At 47.8% G+C, this 24,388-nt stretch overlaps 1 protein-coding gene and 1 long non-coding RNA gene across 5 annotated transcripts in view; both read left to right on the top strand.

Annotated features, from left to right (window-relative positions):
* Window positions 1-24,388, top strand: part of PBX1 (PBX homeobox 1) — a 259,367-nt gene that overhangs the window by 131,127 nt on the left and 103,852 nt on the right. The gene's annotated exons all lie outside the window — the stretch shown is intronic.
* LOC115656213 lies at window positions 1,197-19,728 on the top strand. Its single transcript, XR_004001599.1, has 3 exons — window positions 1,197-1,572; window positions 5,401-5,512; window positions 18,032-19,728. It is a non-coding gene; the product is annotated as an uncharacterized LOC115656213 (long non-coding RNA).

Raw genomic sequence — 24,388 nt, 5'->3', positions numbered from 1 at the left:
GGAGAGGCGGCTTTCTCTTTTAAAATAGGACATTTTTTTATCATGGCACATCTCTTTTCGTTGCATGTGAAAAGTCCGGCTTTTGATGATGCTGTGGCTGAAAGATACGTAGAAACAAAATCCCTGCAATCCAGCCGGTTCTTCCACAGTCTCTCAGGTCAGCGCTGAGGTGGTCTCTGCGACAGATACGGCAGCAGCTGGGCATGGTTTGAATGCCCGCACAGACCTGGACCAAATCACTTGCCAGTAAAGTTCCAAAAGCAGCCCCTGACTATGGATGCCTCTGGCCTGATGACCCTGGAGTGGTGAGCGCTTGTGGGCATTGTGAGAACTCAGTACTCTTGTGAATCAAGTCCTAGGGATCTCAGATTGGGCACCTGTAAATGAAAGCACCCCACATCAACAGCCGCTTTTTGAAAAACACGACCTTCACCTCCATATGCCTCTCTCTTTCACCTCTGTAAAATCGGAGCAAGAAATCTTGTCTACATATGGAGGCGTCTAGATGGTTTGTTTAATCAGTGTCTGTAAAACACTTTCAGATCCACATAATGTATGGGACTATAGAAAGGATCCTTTTATTTTTATATGATCCATCAGTTTCTTAGCCTTTGAAAACCAGTGAGTCAAAATTAGATGGTAAGCTTTCAACTTCTGCCTGTTTTTTATTTAGATTTCAAAGTATGGGGCAGGAGGGGTGTCCGTATATCCATCCATCAAATCAGCTGGTCTGTTTCTCTAATTAGAGATTGAGAGTGGGGGAGGGTGGAGTTTTGGGGGTGTCAAGTTTGGATCTGGGTTTATAAATAAACCGAAAGGGCCATGGGTGATTCCCTTAGCAGACAGGTGAGCTCTGTGATCAGTAATGGGTGGGCACAGCTCTGTTGGCTGGAGCATCCAGAGGAGAAAAGAAGGATTGTGCCTTTGAGAACAAGGAAGAGAAAAATGAAGCAAAGGGAAACGGGGGGTGGGAGAGGACCCACTGCCAATCGGGCAGTTGCGTCTGTTGTTTGTGGGCTGCTGCTATCCACTCGTTACAATTAAAATGAAGTGTCCATCAGCGGCTATCTTCACTGTGTGGCCCATATGTTTCTGAACTGATACTGTCCGGATTATTCTGTTTGGGAAAACGATAACGGCTGTTTATAACCTTGGCAAAGACTGAGGCCTAATCAGGCTGGAGCACATTTTCACTGACTGCCTGATAACAGGCTGTTAGCTGCTTTATCGCTCGGGAGAGAGAGGCCAAAATAAGCAGATCTGTGAGCACAGGAGCCCAATCATGCTCTGGCCCAGTCTTTATTTTTAGATGCCTTTTTCCTGGTTGATTTCAGTGATAACTGAAGGATTTGGCAGGTGTGGGGTGGGGGAGGCTGCGTAGAAAGAGGAGAGATTATTCAACACGGGTTGGGGGGCTGTTTCATTCACACATGGCATTGATAAATAAAGAAGAGGAATAAAAGGAGTGGAAATGACTTGGTTTCCTGGGCTTCCATTCTCCTCACTGGCCCTTGCTCAGTGAATTTCACCTCGTCTGTCTCTGTGCCCCTGTGGGAACAATCCCAGTAGCAGGTACGTGCATCACCGGGCTTCTGAGTAACATAGCAGCCAGAGTCTATCTGTCTTTTGGGGTTTTGCTTGTTCTCTGCCTTAGCCTTTCTCTGCGCTCCTCCTCTTTGTCTGTTTTTGCTCTTCCCACCACCCCGTTTCCCTTCTCTGGGTATCGTTCCAAGCAGATTGGTTTGCAGAGCATTGTGTGGCCCTGTATGACTGGGAGGAGAAGTGGGTGTCTAGAGCCACTGCTCTCCAGCGCCTTAGCTAAGAGCTTTCCAGAATGCTCCAGACGGGCGGGTTACAAAGATCTAGCAGCTGTTCTGCATGTTAGCTAGGAGAAGGTTCCCTGTGGAGCTGCTCTGTGCTGTCTTAACACTAACCTGCGCTGTTGAGCCAGAACACTGGATGCTGAGAGTGAAGACACTAGTTCGACCCACACTGATGTAAACTCATGGTGCTCCATTGACTTGCTTCCCATGTGAGATTGCCACTCCTTTGACGATATGGCACATAAGCCTTAAATCTCTTCTTTCACGTTAGTGCACACTACAGTACTTGGCTCTAAACATTGTCTGCTCTATGCCACTCTGGAACCGCCCCCATCTGCCCTGGTTGGCCACTGAAGCTGGGTGTATAGCGGCTTTGCATTGCCAGAGCCGTCCAGAGCAGCCATTGCACCTCCCTCCTACTCTTCACATTCGCCTGCATCCTCAACTCTCAATGGGAGTGAGGCTGTCAGCTGTTATTAGCAAAGATGGCCACTGCCTCCCATTCTTCCCAGTGGGAAGGAAGCCAAGCTGCCCTCAGGGAAGATGATGACTCCCCCCCACAATCTGTGGGGAGTCAGAGAGAGAGAGAGGAATGCAGGTGAAGAGAAGGGATGGCTGTGTTTGCTGTGGCCTACAGCTCTCTGAGGATGGTAGGAGGTGGCAGCCATTTTGAAAGAGGGCAATTCTTGCATGAGTTTTGCTGAAGAACAACATTAGCCTTAAAAGCAGCAAAGAATCCTGTGGCACCTTATAGACCAACAGACGTTTTGGAGCATGAGCTTTCGTGGGTGAATACCCACTTCCTCAGATGCATGTAGTGGAAATTTCCAGCTGAAGGAGAAAGTTGGAGTTTTGAGGAATGACTGGGAGAATGATCATTAGCCCTGACTGTTTCCTCGCAAAGACAACTCAATGCACCAGATCCACCCAGGATTCATCTGGCTGCCAGTTTTGGTGACGCTAGACAATACCAGAACATGTATTGTTCAAGGGTGCTCTGACACAAGCAGCTAACTTTCGGACAGGACCCAATTTTAAAATGAATTTTTACTCCTAAACCAATGAACGGATTTACTTCTAAATTCCCTGACAATTCGTTCAGTGCCCAAGGAGCAAGTGCTGTCATTTTGGGGGAGCAAATGCGTAACACAATGGCTCAATCCCTGTTTTGAGTGGAAAACTCAACTCACGCCTAACTGTGGAGCTACTTCCATGCATTGGTGATATAGGGGAGAGTGATTTTGAAAGTCGACTAGCCCTCCCTAAGAATTTGCTCCCAGCAACAGCCTCTGGTCTACCCACAGGACGAGCCTGAGCTGATTAAATCTGCGGCAGTATGGCACCAGAGTGGAAGTTCAATGGGGCTAGTTCACTGAGGAGGGCGAGCAGGATTCAGCTCTGTGCTGAGAGGGTAGTTCCTGGATTTCCTTTGCTTTGTTTTGCTAGCAGCTTCAGTGAAAGGAAAGGATCCCTGTGGGTCATGCCTCTCCAATGTTCTGGTGGAAAATGTCCAGATTTCCCAGCGCAGCCCTCTCTGTGCCCAAGCTCTGCTCTGCCTCAGAGTCGCAGGCAGGTGTTCAAATAAATAATGCAGCTAAAAATACCTTTTGGCAGCAGCTGGGAGTTCTTCAGAGCGGGGCTGGAGTGGTGGGAATACAGCAGCACAGCTCCGCAGGCAGGTGTGTGTGAGCACTCCAGAAAGTTAGAACAAATACACTCCAGGCACACAGTCTACATGCCTTGTGGGCCCATCTCAGCCGAAGGAACAAACCAAGATGTTTATTCCATCCATCCCAGCTTTGAAACAGGCGTCGCTCCGCCGAATGTGTTTACAGTCAGGTTTAGTTGAAAGGACAGCCTACTGCAGCCACAGGGACCCACCAGCTGTGTTTTAGCTTGTGCATGAGCGTCACGCTGTCCTGGTGCTCTGGGCTCACCAGCAGGCATCAGAAAATAATCGTTTCACTTGCATAGCATCTTGCATCCCCAAAGCGCTTCATGCTGCGTCACATACCCGCTGCTGCAGTGCAGCCACCTCTTGGGAGGAACAAAGCTGCTGTTTAACCGCACACAGGGTTTATGATAATGCTCATCCCTTTTTGTCTTGTAAAGTGCCATGAGAACAGTTTGAGAGGGGAGGTGGAGACTAGCTGGAGCTGCAGGGAGAATGTAACAAGGGAGTTAATTACCCACGGTCAGTTGCAGCCACTTCATGCAAAGTGCCACTGATCTTTACTGGCCACAAATGATCTCAGGCTTGGCTTACATCTCGTCTGAGAGGTAGCAGAATGCATACCCCTAACACCATCCCGTGGCATTGGCTCAGTACTGATTTGGAGGAAAGAGGGTCCCATCCTGAGTCACCAACATCATTACTTTTCAGCCCCCTCCCGGCTTTCTTGGTGGCCTCTTGTTCAGCCAACGACAAGGGATGGCAGCCCTGTATAGCGTGTGAGATCTCAGCCTGAAGTGGTATGGCTGCAGGCTTCCCTGGCTTCTGAGCTGCTCTTGCAGGTTTCAGTGGGCTACCTGCTTACAGGAAAGGGCATGAAGGCTTAGCCTTCTTTGAAAAGCCTGGCCCTGGGGTTTTGCGTCACCAGTGTTTATACCCCTCTCAGCCCCTCCTTTTGAGAGCCAAAAGATCAGCATTGGGAATGCGTCTTTATTGTTAAGCAAAAAAAAGGCCTTATGATGAGCTTAACTTTTGTTCCTGTCCCCCTGGGCAATGTCACTTTCAATTAAGCTGGGCTTGCAATGACACTGGGGTGCGGTTTATGAAAGCAAACATCCAGGATGATTGTGCTTTTGTCCAGGGTAAAGAGTTTGGACTGGATGCATGACAAGACAGAAGCATGCTCCAGGGATGGCCGACCACCACAGCCATTCCACTTGAAGTGGAGCTTTCACCAGCCAATTCAGCCCCGCTTGGGACTTGAAAGGCAACTAAAGGCGCTGGGAAAAGCGAAGTTAGTGGCTCAATAGGTGGCGCTCTTGTCTCTGGGTCAGTGCTGAGCAGTGCCCCAGCATAGTGTGAATTGGTGCTAACAGTGCTTAGTGTGGCCTTTTAATATCCAGGGGCACTTTTCTAACAGCTGAGATGTCTAGTGAAGTGATAATGTTCCTTTTTGGGAACGCCTAGGCTGAGATGATTATCACTATATGTTAGTGTAATACAGTAGCACCCAGGACCCTGCCTCAAAGGGATTACAGTCTAAGTAGTAAGTAATCTAAGAGACTAATGTCTACCATGTGCGACATCCTTTCCAGACATAGAGGGAGATGCAATCCCTGCTCTGTAGTGCATGGAGACTAAGAAATGTCTGCTGTTTTTTTCCACATCTGTGCGCTACTGTTTAGCTTCCCAGAGCCGTTTCTGATGCAGAAATGCAGCATCTAGCAGCTAAAATTAAGCAAATAAATAAAATGCCTGGGCTCTGTTTTGGCAAAAATGATGAATGCTAATGATCTGGCTGCAGATGTACTGTCGGGCACAGATACATGTGGTGACATGTCTCGCTCCCGTGTTTGTGTGCTTATGTGGGAGCACGGATTCATGCGTGTCCGTGTTTTTCTGAAGCTCACAGCCTGCTGCCGGCCCGTGAAATGCAATCAGAGTGATGCGGACACGGCACGCTGGGGCAAACTGACTCTTTCCATTTCGTCCTGAAAACAGAACTAACATCCTCAAGGTAAAGCTCTGAAATCTCACATTGACCTTTTCGTAAAGCATTATAATCAAGTTGAACATTTCCAGTTGTACCACTAATCCTTGCCCTATGGGAGAATCCTCCCTGGTTTTATTATTATTATTGATACTGTATATTTCTCAGAAGTTAATCCCGCTGAATGCAGAATGGCCACCGTCAACTGGAAAAGAGAAGGTCCAAAGGTCCCATGTCACTCTCCATTTGGTTCTGTGCTATGGGAGGAGGAAGATGGGAGGGCACTGAAAGCTGTTGAGTGCTGTGTGTTTGGTCTAGTCTTCTCTGAGGGCTTTTTTTATAGTTTGTATCATGAAACATACACAAGAATACGGGTCAGTGCACACCTGTGAGCTCCCCCAAGAGTGATGTCAAAGCAAGAGGAGCTTAGCATGGTTTCTTCTTGCTCAGGCCATGAGCTGGTTTGTCTGTGACTCACTTCTGCGCCAGGAGGATTTGACTTTCGGCTGTTGGTATTTAGCATGTTTAACAGCACTTTGTGTTCAAATCATTGCATGGATGTTAACTCCCAATACTCATGGTAGGGTAGGTATCCCTAATCCCATTTTACAGTTGGGGAAGATTGGGACAGAAGGGCACAAAGGGACTTGCCCAAGGACATGCAGTGAGTCAGTGGCAAAGCGAACGAGAATTAGAACTCAGGACTTCTTGACTCCCAGTCCTGTGCTCACTCTACCAGACCATCCCCCCGCTCCAGTTGGTGATTTAGCATTCCCCACTGCCTGCTTGAATGGAGAAAACCCCCTGAGCTCGGTTAGAACCAATGACACACTGCTAAACCAGCAAGTGTTATCAGTAGGGGCATGGCTAAGGCACAGATCCTCTGATTAACTTTGTGGATTTGGTTCTAAGAGTATGTCTACGCTGCAAAAAACACCCCACAGCAGCAAGTCTCCAGAGCCTGGGTCTACAGACTCAGGCTTGCACTACAATGCTAAAAATTGCCATGTAGACGTTCCTGCTTGGACTTTGAAACCTGGCGCGGGGGTGGGTCTCAGAGATTGGGCTGGAGCCCAAGCAGGGATGTCTACAAGGCTATATTGAGCACCATAGTGTGAGCCTCAGTCTGTAGCTCTGGGCTCTGAGACTCACCAGCACGTGTTCTGTTTTGTATTTTTGCTGCATGGACATACCCTGTTTAAGTGCCTCGTCAAAGATCATCCAGTGCATCGGTAGTAGAGTTCTCAGCAGAACGCCTGAGAGCTGATTCTGTGTGTCCTACTCAAGATCATGCTCCCTCTTGGCGGTCGGTGGCTTTCACAGGCCGTGACAAAATAAGAAATGGGAGTGAGGAAGTGGGGAGATTACAGCAACAACGAGCCCAATCTCTGGAATTCTCCATTTGCTTGTTTTAATAAAGGGCACTGAAGAGCCTGCCTTTGTCACGTGAAGTGAGCATCCAGTCAGAGCTGCGCTGAGACATTATCGCAGGAGTGTGCGCTGCCTTAAGAGCTCTTCTGGCACAGCTGACATTTAGCTTGCAATGACTTGGAACCATGCATATTTATGAAGAGCGGGCAGCCTGGCGGTGAATCGCTGGACTTGGCCCCGCGACCTCCAGACACACCGCACCGTTACTGCTAGCAGCCAGTGCTGTGCTCAGCCGGGGAGAGGTTGAGGTTTCTCATTGAAATGTTCCAGCAATTGCTATTCTTCTTCACACATCCCCGCCCCCCACATCAGGGGAAGGCGAGGCAGAGTAGCCGCAGAGCTGGATGGTGCTGTCTATGGGGTTTGTCTCGTTTGCATAATGTGGTGGCTACATCTGCAGTTTTCCTGGTGCAAGTGCTTTACCAACCAGCTTCCCCTGGCTTTGGGGAAGGAGAGAGCGCTCACCACCTCTTCCGTTCTGGTGTCTACAGCATCCGTTTCAGTAGCCTAAGGACGTGCCCTATCTGAGTTCCCTGAGCCTGAGTTCATTCCTTGCAGCCGTCACAGAGCATGGCCTATGTTTTGCATGCTGCAGTTGTGACACCGGGTGCCTATAGAATGCATCACAAATACTCCCAGGGCCAGCTATTTATAATTCCCCACAAAAACAACTGTATGAAAAGAATGCTGTTAAGATGGCATAGGTCAAGCACTGAAAAGTTCGGAAATGCCAGAATGAAGGTTGGCTGTGCAACCTTAATTCCCCCCCTTGTGCACATGCATTGTGATAGAGACTTTAATTACCTGATTGCAGACTTTTTTTTCCACAAGACCCCTGCTTCACTCAGTGCACAGGAAGGCAGGAAGGACCGGTTCTGGGAATGAATCAGGACTGTGTAGCAAAGGATGCTGTTGTCCGGGGGACCTCTGCCTCATTTGTTGCAGAAGATGAAAAGTGTGCAGTGAATGAGGCAGGGCACTGCAGGAAGAGAAAGGATGCTCTCATAGTAAAGGCAGTCAAATGCTGTCCTGGAGAATTGGATTCTAGCCCTGCCTCTGCCACAGAATTCCTGTGTGGTGCTCGGCAAGTCAGTTAACTGACACTTTTCACAGGTTGCCTCTCATTGTTTGTTACTCATTCTCTGCAAGCCTGACTAGAGACCCTTAGTGTGACTGACAGAAGTGCTGAGTGTTCACAGCTGAAGTCACTGGGAGCTGGGCTTTGAACATGTGAAGTGCTTATAATACTACGTACTCTGAAACATCAGGTCCTAGGTGCCTCAGCCGGGGCACCCAAAACTAATGGCTACTTTTGGCTTTCTTTTCTCTGTGTGCCTCATCTCCCCATCTGTAAAATGGGAGTGATAATAGCCCAGATCTCACAGGGGTGTTGTGAAGGTAAATGAATGTTTTAGAAGCATATGCATTACAGTGACCAGCACCATAAAAAAGCCCGGGAGGTGATTCATAATTCTATCTTCAGAGCAGGGTTGGAATAGTGGGCAGTGAACAAGGCTTGGGGCTGCCCATTGAACAATGAGGAGAAAAGAAAATGTTGAATAGCTGCTCCTTAAGTGAGCACTGTCCATCCTGTGCGTTGCATGAGGCGTGGTCCGGTGGAAAAATAGCATGTGATGGCCTAATTAAGGACGGTATCATAATGTGCACAAGGGGGTTAATTTAAGGTGGCACAAGTATTTCTCTTCCTGTTTCCCCCCCCCGTCTCCTTGCTCAGCCAGTACCATCCCCCCACACCAACTTTCAGTCCCAGTTTCCTTCTCCATCTCCTTGCGAGCTTCCAGCCCCAGTTTCTTCACACACTCACACTCACACTCCGTGTCCCAGTCCACTCCCCCACACCCTGTAGGTCTACCCCTTGCCTTCTCTGCATTCAAATCAGGCAGCTTCTCCCTCCACACTCCCTTGGCCCAGCTGGGGCGTCATTGACCGCACAGTACAGACAGCCTTGCTGCTCTCAGTTCAGGTGCCTGACCCTGGACCCGGCACAGTTGGCAGCAGCGCAGAGCTGCAGTTGTAGGGAAAGTCCAGATCAGACCTGGGCTGGAGGAGCATGCTTAGTGTGGATGGGGAATTTAACTGCTAGAACCAAGGAGTCTACTGAGTGTGTGTGAACTGTGAATTTTTTTCAGTGGTGTATAACTCAGCCAAATAAGGTTGAATTTTCACAGGGACAACAAAAGGCAAATCCCTGGTCACCATCTCCTGGAAAATTTCAAGTTCCAGCATGCTATAACTTTCCCAAGGAAACAGAGGTGGCTCTATGTTTTTCCCCGCCCCAAGTAAGGCAGGCAGGTGGCTTTTGGTGGCACGCCTGCTGGCGGTCTGCTGGTCACACGGATTCGGCGGTGCGCCTGCGGGCGATCTACTGGTCATGTGGATTCGGCCGCACACCTGCGGGCGGTCCACCGATGCCGCGCCATTGGTGTCCCCACCACTGAATTACTGCCAAAACTGCGGGACCGGGAGACCTCCTGCAGGCGCGCCACCGAAAGCCGCCTACCTGCCACCCTCACAGCGACCTGCAGGCCACTCCCCGCGGCTTGCCGCCCCAGGCACATGCTTGCTGCGCTGGTGCCTGGAGCCGCTCCTGCAAGGAAAATATGGGCAAACCGATGTCTTTTTGCCTAGCCTCGTTCTCTGAAATGATGGAACCATTTTGGCTGAAACTCTCCCTAAAAAGGTCCTGAGGCAGGTTCCCACTATGGAAAATTCACACCTGAGTGGTTTGTTTGGCAAAGTCATAAGCAACTGCAAATTGAGTATTTAATGGGAACTGTCGGACAACCTTAATATGGGCTGGGCTGGTAGCACTGCCTAAAAATAACATTCCACATGCAGCCAGACAAACTGGAATGATCATTGAGGAAAAGCAGCTCTCGTAGGTGTGGAGGGCAGCAGTCGGGCCACAATGCCATACAACGTTTGGGCTGTTGGGCGACCCCATACACTAATAAAAAAATTACTGCGGGGGGGAGGTTGAGGGGAGGTTGGACATGCATATGTTCCAGACCTGGCCTATTAAGGTCTTTATCCAAAAGGTTCTTGTACAATAAGCTGCATTTATTTAACTTGGCAAGATAAATTGACCTGCTTGGATTTGAACTGGTGGTAACAGCATTGTCTGTCTAAGGCACTTAGAGCTGCCATTACCAGAGTATTTGAGCACCTCACAGTTCTTTAGGTATTTATCCCAATACCATGCTGAGAGGCCACGCAAGCACAAAGAGGCTCACCAAGGTCATACAGGGACTGTGACAGAGAAGGGATGCGAACCTAGGTCTCTAGCTAGTGCTCTAACCATTGGACAATCCTGCTGCTTAGTTGCCGAAGACCTTGCTCGCCCCTCTAGTTCTACTCAGTCAACAATGGGAAAGTGGCGCTCAGCGTGGTTCTGTCCCAGAGCCGTTGTCTGAATACTCTACCCAAGGTGGGCACCTGGAATGTAACGCACCCCTGCAGGGTCTGTCCCCAGAGCGCTATCGTTCAGTTGCTCCTTCCCTGAACCCTGGTCCTCTCCTTGTTGTATATGTTCACGCCTCCCTCCCTGCCGCGAGGATTTGATGCGCTGTATCGCGTTCCCACTCCAGGAGCTGGGGACCTCCCGGTTTGGCACCGGTGTTCCCCGCTGACATCCACATTGCATTGAGCAGTGCACTAGGTAACCACGATCAATCCTGCAAGAGCCTATGCTCCAGAACATACGGGCGGGTCTCATCTTACACACATCTAACATGCGCGAATTCAGCTTTGCGCAGTTGGCCAAAAAAAAAGAGAAAAATAAGAATTTTAATACTGTACCTGTAATGCGGATGATTCCGCCTGCCATTACACTCGATGTAATTTTGACTATACGCGTTTTTTGCTTTACGCGCTGACAGCAGTACGTAACCCCAACGTAAGATGAGACTCACCTGTATTGGGGTGGGGGATGGGTTACAGAGGGGGAGGACAAAGACGTGAGAGCTTCACGTGTGATGGGACGGGGAGATTCCAGACTGAGTAAAATGGCTTCCTCAAAGTCTCCACTCTCCCCCGACAAAACAAACCACCTAGCACTAAGGCTCACTAGAGAGGTGCCCTTTGTCTCGGTCGTGCCTGCCTGTCAGAGGTTATATATACATCGGCTGTGCTCATGCTCATCCTCTGTAACCATTTTCTGCTACAGAATCTTCTGGCTGCTCATTGAAGCCTTAATCCCTAATGCAGCGATCAATGGGTGTGCGCCTGGGCCTCTCGGATGCTCATTTTTTAATCCCCGCTGCCTCCCTCAATGTCATCCCTTTCCATTTTTCTTTATAGAATTTCAGGTCTACTGTACCTGCTGATTACTTAGTGGAGAGCCCTGGACATCTCCCTTAATTAATTCCATCGATTTTTTTCAAATCCCACAAGGTTTGGGGTCCTTAGATTTCTGAAGCAGCTAAATGGAATGTCTAAATTCTGACATTTTCCTTCTATAAATTGTTTTGCCAGGGGGTCGCTGGGAGGCAGAGCTGTGGTTTTATTTATTTGGAGAGAACTTTAACCTGATCTTGCCTGCCAGAGATTGGGGCGATGGGGGAAGGGAGTCACCTGGAGTGACAGATGGAACTAGCCTTTCCGGAATCCTAAGTTGGCATTGGAGGGGTGGAACTGAGTGCAGGGTTGTGGAAGGATGAGATGTGAAGGATTCCTTTCCTGGCTGGACTTTGGCAATTCAGTGTTGAGTCAAGGAGCAAATTGACCCCTGTTGCAAGGGAATCCAGTCAAGTTTGAACCACCCACTTTGAAAATGATGTCTGGGAAGAAATATGCAGTGGGGAGGAATGGAAGGGTCTACCTTGCCATCCCCTTCTCTGTATGGCTCACCTGTGAACAGGTAGCACTACTGTTACCTCCCCCTGCCCTCACCCCTGCCACTCATGGACGTAGGTGGAACCTGTGAAATAAAGAACTGCCTTCTCTTTAACCCATTAATGGCTGGTCCTTGGCTGCCCTTGAAGTGCTGGCTGGCTCCATTGGTGGGGTGTTAGGCTGGATGAATCCGGAGCACGTGTGATGGTAGCGTGGCAGGGGTCGTGTTACCTAGGTAGACCCATAGCACTGAGCTATCGCGGCAGGTGTGCTGTGTCTGAACCAACATACTGCAGCTGGGACTGGCCAGCGAGCAGTTAAAAACGGGGTGGCAATAGCGGATGGTGAGGAGAGTCTGTTAAATCAGCCTGTATCAACGGAGGCTGTTGTGCACCGAGCCAAGGTCTCCAAAATGGAATAAGCCTCCTCCAAAGGATCTATTTACCATTCTGGCCCAGCGAGCGGCAGACCCTCGGCGGCAGGAGGCCGTGGAGGACTCTGTTGCTATGCACAGAGAGCTTAATTTTATTATTACTCTCCCCTATTTAATGTCTGTCTCTCAGGCAGCTGGTGATGTTTTAATGAAGCTGGAATTGTATAGTCTGTAGCGCTGGGTAATCATAAGCTGCCGAGTCAGAATCAAATTAATAATTCATGAAATTAAAGTGTATAATTAATTCGAACGGTGCAGATTAGGAGAAGGACCTGAGCCCTCAGCCTGAAAGGAACTTATATAGAGATATATAGAGAGAGAATCAGAAATAACTGTACTTAAGCTTCCATAAAATTTCCATTCTAACCTCTTGTTTTCAGCCTCCTGCAAGTTTCTGAACTTTGAGATTTCACCTTTTGGGTGAAATTTCCAGGCATGGTTTCCTGATAACTATTTAAAGATTGAGCAAAACCAGTTTTGCAGTAGCAGAGCTGGAAAACAATATGCTGTCCACACATGAGTCAACTTTTTACCCCTAAACTTGGTTTTTAAAAAAAATCATTGGCCACAGCAGTCCTTAATTCCCCCAAAGTTTCGTCTTCTGCGTATTCTGGGGAAAATTGCTTTTGCTTTGATGGAGTTATGACACCTAGAAGATCATACAGGGTGCATGCAGTACATTTTACACAGAGGTTTATCATTAAGCTGACAAAACTGCAGACACCTGGAAAATGTAAATTAACATAGTTGCACAGTGAGGAATGTTCTGACGGTGCATGTATAACCAGTTGCTTGCAGTGAATGAGGCAGGGCTCTGCAGGAGCCCTGGATTCATTTGCTATGCGTTGTGTAAGCTAGAGAGGCATAGATTCTGAGATTCCTAGGAAAGGAATGCTTTCCTTCAAACTTCATGAGGAGTGTGGAGGATAAAGTGTTGTGATGCCACCTAGCCAAATAGTTCCATGTTGTTGAAGCACAGGTGCACCTAGGAAATTCTATCCAAAAACGACGTTAAAAGAACTTGATGTGCCAATCATCAGAAAAGAATGGTTTTGAAGTGGGTAGCAGCCTGGCTAAGGATCAGACTGTGTCCAGCTGGAGAATGTATTGATGAACGACCCAAGGTACAGCCCCACATGGAATATAATTACTCTTTGTAGGTCAAGGCTCTCTGGCCTGGAGCCTTCAAACTGTTTGGTCCATGTGCATGGTATTGGGGACCCAGACCCCCATGCATTCCATGTGTAGTCAGGCCTTGCTATAAGAACTGTTGGAGCACCAGTTGGTCCTAGTCAATGTATCCTGGCTCCTAGTGCAACTGACAGTAGGCAACTTGGAACCCCTTGATGGTGGGATTGGTGAAAACCAACACACCACTAATATTAGGATAGAACTGCATATGTTTTCCTGTCCAAAAGGTACTGAGCCCCAGAAAAGCCCCAGGGTGTGTGTGTGGATATCTTTTAATTCCCATGCTAATTTTGAGAAATGAAGAGAGGCAGCTGGATGGAGAAGAATCCAGCAGAGCTGGTTTTGTGTAACCAAAGCCTTGGATTGTGTAGCAGGTAATTCAGACTCCCAGACTGGCACCCCTGCTTAGCCGGCAGAGTCCAACCATTGGGAATGCTCAGTGCTCGACACTGAAAAGATAATGCCATTTTCAAATATCAGGGTTGAGTAATGGGGGAATGTCCCACTGGGCCAGGCTTACAACCAGACAGCTAAGGTCCTTAGCCTCCAATCTATCCTCTTGTGCCATGTAGACAGGAATAACCAGAGAGAAGAAGTCTCCACCTTGTGACTGGGTCTGTAAGAAAGTCAGATGGATCTTTGTGACTTGTGGTATATCTCATCCAGTACACTAAATGCTCCAATAACAACTAGGCAGGTGAAACCAGACAATCACTGTGTTCTCAAATGAACTTGCACAGAAAAACGATAAAAGAAAAAAAACCACTATACCATGTATGAGCAAACACTTTTCACAAAGTGATCACTCCATATCTGACCTCTTAGTCCTTGTCCTCAAAGGAAACCTGCACAACACTTTCAAAAAATGAGCCTGGGAGCTTAAGTTCATAATTTTGCTAGACACTAAAAATCATGGTCTTAATAAAGAGACTGGATTTATGACTTGTTGTAACGATCTGTAACCCACTAACCCCCCTTTTGTGCTGTGACCACAGGGGTATGAAGGGGCCACTTCACCTTGAATGGTCCCTCAGAATATCTGCTAACTACTTATGTGAAACTATCGGTTTGACCTTGTGTGTAGCTGTGACACTGAGTATCTTTCCCAGACCTGAAGAGCTCTGTGTAGCTCGAAAGCTTGTCTGTCTCACCAACAAAAGTTAGTCCAATAAAAGATATGACCTCCCCCACCTTGTCTCTCTAATATCCTGGGATCAACATGGCTACTACACTGCATACAATAATTTTATGAGACATTTTTAATCATCATTTAAAAAATTGTATTGAAATTGGTTATAACCACACATCCAGTTTTAGTAAGAAAATGCGGTTTGCAGTCCATGAACATTTGGATGATTTTGCTAAAAAATGTCGATGCACCAATTAATAAAAATATCAATAAAAATTCCACAATAGACAGTGAAAGCATTATCCTAACACGACATTGTCCCATAATATAGATCCACAAGGATAATTGTAGTGATGGGGAAGTCCTTTTGTCTTTTTGTTGCTCAATATACCATCCAGGGTTCCCCAGCTAAATTCATGTTGCGTTCACTCAGCAGAGTTTAGTGTTTCCATTTTGTGTGTAGGGTTTTCCTTTCCTTCCTCTTGAAAATCCTCTTCCTCATATGACTGTAATACCGATTTACCATCCAGGATAAACTGTGCCACTTAGCTATGCTGCTGTACCAGCTCTGCCCCTCACAGAAAATGGAAACTTCAGTTGCTCTTACACTTTGAAACTAGCAGAGAAAATCTTTCTACATGCTCGCTGGTTACAGTGTGAGAAAGAACCCAATAGAGAAACCTAGCTCGCTGTAATCCCAGTTTGCCATTTTTAGATGTATACGGTAGCGTTATACAGGTAAATAAACTGTACTGTAGTTTGCTTGTTTGGATTTGTGACTTGAGTCGTCTTAATTATTCTTGGTCCATTTAATTTTTCTATTCGGCCTCAGTGCAGTGGAGCAGAACTTCTTATTTTTGTGAGAAAATAAAGTTGTAAACGTCCCTCCCCACCTAAGGTGTGAGAAATGAAGTGTGTTTTTGTTTGTTGTTGTTTTTATGTTCTTGGTAGCCCAGTATTGTATTAGACTCTCTCCCGAGAGTACATCGATATGGAAATGGGAAAAGCAACATACTTCAGCTCTTGGATCCCTATGCACAGGCCATCCAAAAGGCTTTATTTGAGATTTCTTCTGGAATAGGGACAAATGTGCTTCATTTAATGTTTGATTACATTCTTTTCTTTGTTAGTTTCAAAAGGTCTGTCACATCCATTTACTTGAGCAATGTCATACCATTTTTACTGCTATGAATACAAAGTATTTAAGTGAAGAAAAGGTTTTCTCTTCACTGTCTGAGGAACACCTTGATATGATTAGGGAGGTTCAATTTAGAGGGAGATGGTTCTTTGTTTATTGAATTGAACTATGTTGCGCAGTTTAAACATGCACAGTAGATTCTGAAAGCTAAAAGCTCTGTTATGGCTTCTAGGCCACAGACCCATATAGGGGTCAGTACAGACCTGCACCTCCCAATGAAGAGCTCCAAGATTGCACCTCTGGGGGGCACAGCCTCTCTGGGGCAGCTCCTTGCACACAGGGGTGTGTGTGTGTGCCGGGGAGTGAATGGTCTGCTCCATCCGTCACACCTGGCCACCGCCCAGTCCTGTTCTTGGAGCTCTGCTAGCACTCCGTACAGCTGTCCTTGTGTCCCTGCCCAAGGTGGGAAGTGTAGGAACTGGTTACTTGTTGGTTGCCCTCAGTTTGACCCTGAGTTTTCTACAAAACCTGATAAACCCAGAATTCTGGTTCTCAATGAGTTTAATGTTTTTCATTATTTATGTTCCAATAGCACCTAGAGACCTTGGCTGATGTAGGGAAAGGACCTCAAGAAGTCATCTAATCTAGACCCTTGTGGTGTGGCAGGACCCAAGTCTACCTAGACCATCCCTGACAGGTGTTTGTCCAACCTGTTGTTAGAAACCTCCAATGATGAGGATCCCACAACCTCCCTCAGTAACCAGTTCCAGGACAGAAGTGCCCTTTTGGTTAGAAAGTTTTTCCTCAGATCCAACCTAAATCTCCATTGCTGCAGATTAAGCCCATTACTTCTTGTCCTTCAGAGGACATGAAGAACAGTTGATCACCATCCTCTTTATAACAGCCCTTGACATATTGGAAGGCTGTTATCAGGTCCCCGCATCAGTCTTCTTTTCCCAAGATTAAACATGCCCAGTTCTTTTTAATCTTTCCTCACAGGTCAGGTTTTCTAAACCTTTTATCACTTTTGTTGCTCTCCTCTGGACTCTCTCCAGTTTGTCTGCATCTTTCCTAAAGTTTTGTCACCCAGAACTGGACACAGTACTCCAGCTGAGGGCTTATCAGTGCAAAATGGGATCATTACCTCCCGTGTCTTACATACGACACTCCTGTTAATATACCCCGGAATGATATTGGCCTTTTTTGTAGCTGCATCCCATTGTTGTCTCTTATTCAAGTTGTGCTGCATTATGAACCCGAGCCCCTGTACAGCAATACTACCACCTAGCCAGTTAGTCTGTGCACTTGATTTTTTTCCTTCCTGAGTGAAGTACTTCACACTTGTCTTTGTTGAATTTCATCTTGTTGAATTCAGACCAATTCTCCAGTTTGTCAAGGTCATTTTGAGTTCTAATCCTGGCCTCCATCGTGCCCCATTGCGCGACACGCAGTAGAGACACACAGCATGGCAGGCTCTTCCCTGAAGACCTTAGTCATTCTTTATATTTTAACTTTTGCCAGCAGTGCTGGTAACCAAAATCCATCCACCTTGCAGCAGTGTGGGAGAACCAGGAAGTGAAACTGACTGAAACCAGACAGTGATCCTTGAAAACTCTTATGGCCAAGCTCAATGTCATGCGAAAAACATAGATGCTAATTCCAAATGGATGCAGTCTCCTTGCAGACTGAGCGCCACGCGGATTGATTCCAAGCGAGGTCCTGAAGATGGTCTGGTTGGATAGTCAGTCCAATGGCAATCCTATCACGCTACCAAAGCTTTTGGCGACCACATGAACACTGGCTGTGTAGCAGCTGTCCTTGGTACAGGTGCTTTGGAATTCATTGGTCTGCCATCCTAATGATATGTCCATACCATGAAAGCCACTGAATCTGAACCATTGCTGAGAGAGAGGTGGTTGGAGCTTCGGCTATGTGGAAGTCCATAAAATAATATGGTTATGTGGAACTTAAAAAATTCCATTCAATTTTTAAACATGAGACCTAAACTGGCCTTGAGCTACTCCTCTTGCCCCTCTGTGACTCAGTTTCCCCATCTATTTAAAAAGAGATAAGGATGCCTAACTCGCTGAGGAAGTTGTGAGGCTGAATGAATGCCTGTAAAGCTCTCAGAGATTTCAAAGTGCTATGTAAATGCTAAATTTTACTAATAACCGCCTGCTTGAGTGCCTCTTTAGAAGTGTCTCATTCAGGGTTGTTTCTTATTTGTCGTTATAAAGCTGAATGTAGAGAAGATAAAGAACAAGCCCAGCTGGTTGTGGTGTTCTGCTGCTCTGTTTGCATCACCGCTGGCCTTAGATGGAAGATAGGAGTTGTTGGTTCATCCTCTAATGTAGCCCTGTGATCTCTTAGGTGGTGGACTTTGGTTCAGAGGAATTAAAGAAGAACAATCCCCTCTGCAGAAGAGACTGGAGACAGCAATAGAGACCAGGACAACTCTGCATGCACACACCACACTGGCAGCTCTAGGTGCACAAGACCAAATCCTCAGCTGGTGTAAATGGGTGCAGCTCCATTGGCTTCAATGGACATAAACTGATTCATACCAGCTGTGGATCTGGCCTATAGTATCTCTACTGCTGTTCTGTGCTTCCCTTTCTCAGCAGCTCAGGATGCTGATCTTCCTATTCTTGCTTGTCAGAGGGAAAATGGGGATTCATGGGGCCATTTTCTCTTCTTTTGGCTGCCTGACTGGTATTTAAGGGAGGCGGGGTGGAGGGGAACCTAGGTCCTTGGTGTGAATGCAGTTGAAAGGGTTACAGGGAAATGCAAACAAAAACAATATGCAAATGAGGCTGCCAGCAACAGGTAGACTTAATCAGATGCTGTCAGATGAATTCAGCATCTCCCCAATTGTCGCCTGTGTTAGCCTCCCATTCGGAAGCCCTCATCTGCTCCAGATGTGGTTTAATTTACTGCGACTTGGCTAATTACTGTAATTAAGGATTAATTACTGTTAATTACTTTCACATAAACTCAACGCCAGTCAAAGAGCGGAGCCTTATGAAGCCTGCCACATAAGTGAACACAAGCACAGCAGCCTGGGTGGGCATGGCAGGTCTCTTTATTCGCCTGGACGGCTGTGCTGTGCCGTGGCCTCATGTTGGCAGGGCTAGGGGGGCAATGCCTCGCCCCTCATAGAGCGTCACCTATCCACAGTCCTCTGTGTGCAGTGGGGCGGCAGAAGGGTGGCCGTGGCAGGAGTCCAGATGGCAGGCAACGAGGCAGCCATTTGTATTTTAATCTTTTTTTTTTTTTTTTTTTTTCTGTATGGCAAACCCCAGTTTTGGGGGAAGAAAAAGAGAAAACATCCCTGATTGGGACTGTCAGGCAGATGAGCTGTTAAAAGCAAAGCCCCGGTGTTGAGGAACTGCAGCCTTCCACCCCCAGGTTAGGAAAGCAAATGTATTTGGAGGTAGCAAGCGTCTCTAATCAAGCAAATGCTTGAAAAGTAACCTCTGGTTTTGTGTGTGTGTGTGTATGTGTGCCCACGCTGCTGCAACCTCTCTCATCACTCCCAGTCACACCCTCCTCCCCACTGCTTTCTGATCTCTTCTTGTTTTTGACCTGCGTATCTTGACTTCAGACTGTCTCTTGCACACAACCCTTACATTCACGCAGAAGGCATTTCAGCATTATAGCCAGACCAAAATATGGCAGTGTAGCTAACGGGCAGGCTCTCCAGGAAAGCAAGTGACGTGTGCCTACAATTAATATATGGAGCAGCAATATGCATATATCTCCTCTTGTGTAGGCCTAACTAGAGAATGTGAGATGTGTATATCTCTACTGGGGGATGATAGGCACCTGCCCTTGCATGTGGATAGACTGGACGGTCTGTTAGTCTGACTAGATTATTAATCTGTATTGTACGAGTTTAATAGTTTTGAGGGCTTTTTCTGTGTTGGTCTTCCTTGATTGTGTATGTATTATGTACTGTGTGTGTATTGTATTGTATTTACTCTGTCAGTGTATTGTGTGTGTATAGTAACTATGCATGCATGGTAACATAAGATCTCAGTATGAAATACATAAAAGATGTAATCCTGGCGGAGTATGTAAGGGGCACTGAAAAATCCAGTTGTTTCTCTGTGTGAAAGTGAGATGGTACATGTGGAGTGATCATCCTCTGTTTCCTCTCCTGCCGTGTGTGTGTGGGAAGGAGTGCAGAGCTAAGCAGCAAAATTCCTTTTAATAATTCAAGGGAGAGAGAGAAGAAACTGTAGTTTCTGATGAGGATTTCACTCTTGGCAACTTGGAGCTATTGCTCTCTGTTTCAGTGACACATGATCAGTGGTAGGTCTGTATGGGGTATGCATGTATGTTGTATGATATGTGCATTTATAGACTGTCCTGCAAGTGTGCATGCACACACGGTCAGAACACAGACGCGTGGTATATGTACACACAGCGTGTGTGTACGTAGAAAGCACAAATTATGGGCACTGAATATTACTATATAAGCACTACCTGCTGTTAGGAAATGGGGTGTGTGTGTGTGTATGTATAATATAATGAGAAAGCAGGGTGCAGAGAGAGAAATAGGAATGATTAGGTTGGTATTGTTCTACCAAATCTCTGCCTGCTCGCTATTGTTTTCCGGCATTTGAAGATGAGCCATATTCATTTAGCTCTCAGAATGAATGGCTTTAATAAGGGCAGCGAGATGAGGTGGGGTAGCACTGAGGACATGAGAGACCCATCAAGTCATCCCCTAAGGCCATTTCAGTGATGACATGGACCACACGACCATTAACGCTGCAATCAGGACAAGTTTGCTGTGTCCCTCTGTATCCTTCCCCAGGAACAGGATGGTTTGGCACTGAAGAGAAGATGTATATCAGCAGTAATTAGATTCTGCCTGGGGCCCCAGTGTAAGCATTCCACTCTTAGGACTATAGTCCTTGGGGGAAGGCTGGGAGGTGGGGAAGGGAGAAAGGGTCGCTCATGCTAGCAGTGGCCAAATGCACAGCAGCAACAGGCATTGCTGCTTTGTAAAGACACTGTTACACATTTAGGTTGCCCATTTGCTCCTTAGCTTACTGTAGATCTGCGAATGAGATACTTCAGTCACAATCTGATTGGGATGCTGGGAAGATCACCTTCTTATTATTCCTTCATGCAGATCAGGCGATTCCCCCTTTGGGGTAGGCAAAGCTTGCTCTCTCTTTTTTTTTTAAAGGAGTCTGGCTGTCCTTTTCCCTCCCACCTCCCTCCGAGCCGAGCCCTGACTGCTTCATTACAATCTGCCTTCAGGCTCGCTTTGGCCTGCTTGAGCCTCAAATCATTATAATTACCATTATTAGAAATAGCTGCGGGGGTGGTGAAGGAACACGAAGCCAAATGTGTGAGTGTCCCTTCGCCTGGCGGTCGCTGGTTCCGAGCGCAGGGGACCACGAAAAACGAGAGAGCCACCAAAGCCGGCTAATGCGCCGGCTGTCATCTCCACTCACCCCAACTGTCAGGCGCGGGATACGGCGGGGTTCATTTTTTTAATTGACACCTCCCTCTCTCGTTTCATGCTCTCCCATCTCCACCTCATTCTTTCTTTCATCTCCCTTCTCTTCGCGGATAGGAAAGCCACTGTCCGCTGCCCCCAAAGAAAGGGAAAGGGGAGGGATGGGGTGGGGAGGACAGAAAATCCCTGTGCTGGGAGCAAGGGTATATGTATTATTCTCCAGGAAATACGCACCTGCTAACAAAGGCAAGACCCACCAGGGAATGCGCCCGCAGTCAGAATAGCAGCACAAAAAAGAGGGACTGGCTGGAATCTTGGGGAGGGAGAGCATGCACATGTGTGGATGCGAGTCCCAATCGTTGTAGGAATTTTTCTTTTCAAAAGATGCCAACACTTAGCAAGTATCAGAGGGTAGCCGTGTTAGTCTGGATCTGTAAAAGCAGCAAAGAATCCTGTGGCACCTTATAGACTAACAGACGTTTTGGAGCATGAGCTTTCGTGGGTGAATACCCACTTCCTCAGATGCATGTAATGGAAAATTTTCCATTACATGCATCTGAGGAAGTGGGTATTCACCCACGAAAGCTCATGCTCCAAAACGTCTGTTAGTCTATAAGGTGCCACAGGATTCTTTGCTGCTAACACTTAGCAAAAGCATCCCAGCGCACTGCACCATGGCTCATCTCTGTTTGGTGAGGCCCAGGGCACCTTTGTGCTCATCCCTGCAGGTCTGGATGGGCGCATGTGGACAAAGCTGTGTAACTGACCAAATTGATTCTTTAAAAAATCAATTCTTATTATTCATTTGTATGATCGAGACATTTAGATGCTACAATCAGGAAGCACGGTACCAATGTGCTAGGCGCTGTACGGACATACAACAACAAGGACAGTTCCTGCCCCAAAGAGCTAAAAAAGCACAATCTGGACTATGCTTGCTTGGAGCAGTCAGGAAGGGTCTCATCAAGCTTCACTGTAGTAGCAATCCAAAGGGTTGCATAATCTAACCTGGGTCTGTGCACGAGATGTGATTTTCATAAGTGCTCTGTTCTGGCCGAACGCTGGAGTCAGGGCTAAAACTCCCATGGACTTTGATCTGAGCAGGGCTAGGCCAACACTAAGTGCTATTGAAAAAATCCCACTTGTCACTCCATCTCCTGTGCCCATTCATTTCCTCCCATTCACTGCGGTGAAAGGTGCGACCTCAAGCCCGTGCGTTCTCCCTCCCCAGGGCTGCCGTGGACAGTGATCCTTCAGTTGAGGGTGCGCATGGGACGATATCAGTTTTTGTTTTACTGTCCAGGGGTCTTGCATGCCAGCAGCCCGGTGGGAAGAGCGTTTTTATTTCTGCCTCGCTGTCTGCACACGGGTGCACGTCAGCCTCTCCTGGCCTAAAAGCAGACCAGCAAATTGCTTCACTTGCCATCATGAAAAGTTTAGACGATCAGTACTTTTTCCCCACCCGTACTGTTGTAAATAAGAGTGATTGTGATGGGCGTTCTCTTGGCAGCCCCCAAGGTGTGGTACTTGCTCTACGTATAAGATTAGGACTCAGCATCTCTTACCCTGCAGAGCTGCCGTTTTTGAGGTTCATTCATTGGGTAACTCCCCTGATTCCAGCCGGCAATGGCCAGTCCTCACCAGCGCAAACCCCTAGTGTAGATGGACTAAACTGCTATTACTGGCATTTGCAACCTGTGCCCTGGTTCAAATGGGTTAGCTCCACCAACTAGTGGCAAAGCTTGTCTATACTAAGGGGTCACACTGACCCTGCTTCAGCGGGAGTTGGACCCACTGGTGGCTAGAGATAGGGCACATCCCCAGTGTAGACAGACTTCCATCCAGCTATACAGCAAAAAGCTCCTTTCAAGGGTTTCTTGGAACAATGTGAGCACTTCATGCAAAGCTCAATTTGTCAGAAGCGCCCCCTTGCCCCAAATAAAAATACCAAAGCTAGGGCATTTCCTTCAGCGCTGATGATCTACATGGGTCTCAGCACTGAAGGAGAAATTACAGGGGAGTGAAGGAGACAGTAAGTGAAGGGGTCATGGTGAGCAAAGGGAACCCTCTGTGTTCAAAGCGTGCCAGAGGTCGTGCCTGGGGTAGAATGAAGGGAGAGAGGAAGGGGATGGTTGGGGGATAGAGGTGGGCATGCTTGGTAGGGTAAATGAGGTCAGCCCAGGAGGTGTGCTGGTAGCAGGAGCTTCCCAAAAGTGTGGGGGGGGCACTGGTGCCTGAACCATGGCCCCCCCACCCCACCCCTTCTCACCAAGCCCCCATCCATGCGCCGCCCCTTCCCCTGAGGCCCTGCCCCCGTGCCATTCCTTCTCACCAAGCCCCCATCCATGCACCGCCCCTTCCCCTGAGGCCCTGCCCCTGCGTCTCCCCTTCTCAAGCCCCCGTCTGTGCATTGCCCTTGCCCTTACACTGCCCCTTCTCACCAAGCCCCCTCCGTGCACCGCCCCTTCCCCTGAGGCCCCACGCCATCCCTTCTCACCAAGCCCCCATCCATGCACCGCCCCTTCCCCTGAGGCCACGCCCCCGTGCCACCCCTTCTTACCAAGCCCTCATTCATGCACCAACCCCCCCGAGGCTTCTCTCCTGCGCCACCTCCCATGTTCCTGCACCCCAGAGTAGGAGGAGGAGTGGGGTGATAGGTTGCCTGACAATCAATGGTGACAGGGGAAATGAAGGTTTGGTTTCCTAACAAGCGGTTCGTGGGTGGAATGGAAAGGGCCCTGGAGATTTTGGGTTCATCCCGGGCATTTCACTTTTCTTTCAAATGAAAGACAGAAAATAACCCGAAGTGAAATTGGTTTGTAGCTCATCTAGGCCCCCACTACTTAGAGGAGCCACAACAGAGTTTCTGCCAGTGGGGTCTGAAGGGCTATCCCATCTCTGTTCTTCGCTGTCGAACGGGGAAGGTGTTCATTAGACCACTGGCTTTTGCCTGGGCTGTGATTCTGGCTGGAAATGCCTGGTGCGCAGGGAGGGAGGCATAAGATTTATTAACTGCTGGAGGAATGGGGGAGAATCTCCCATATGCACCATGTGGCCATGTAACATGTAATAAATGGGGTGAGGATTGTAAGCCCTGCTCTGACAGAGGCCAGTTGTGGACTGTTTTTAAAGCAGAAGGAAATTTTTTTTAAAAAAAGGGCATTTTGGAGAATCAGGCTGAGACATAAAACTTCTCCTGCAAGCAAACCCTGCAAGATACCTGGCCATGGTGGCTCTCCGGCAGCAAGTGT

Source organism: Gopherus evgoodei, chromosome 8 (genome assembly GCF_007399415.2).
Source record: "Gopherus evgoodei ecotype Sinaloan lineage chromosome 8, rGopEvg1_v1.p, whole genome shotgun sequence".
NCBI lineage: Eukaryota > Metazoa > Chordata > Testudines > Testudinidae > Gopherus > Gopherus evgoodei.
The sequence above is the reverse complement of the archived record's forward strand: the minus strand, read 5'-3'. Positions and strand labels throughout refer to the sequence as shown.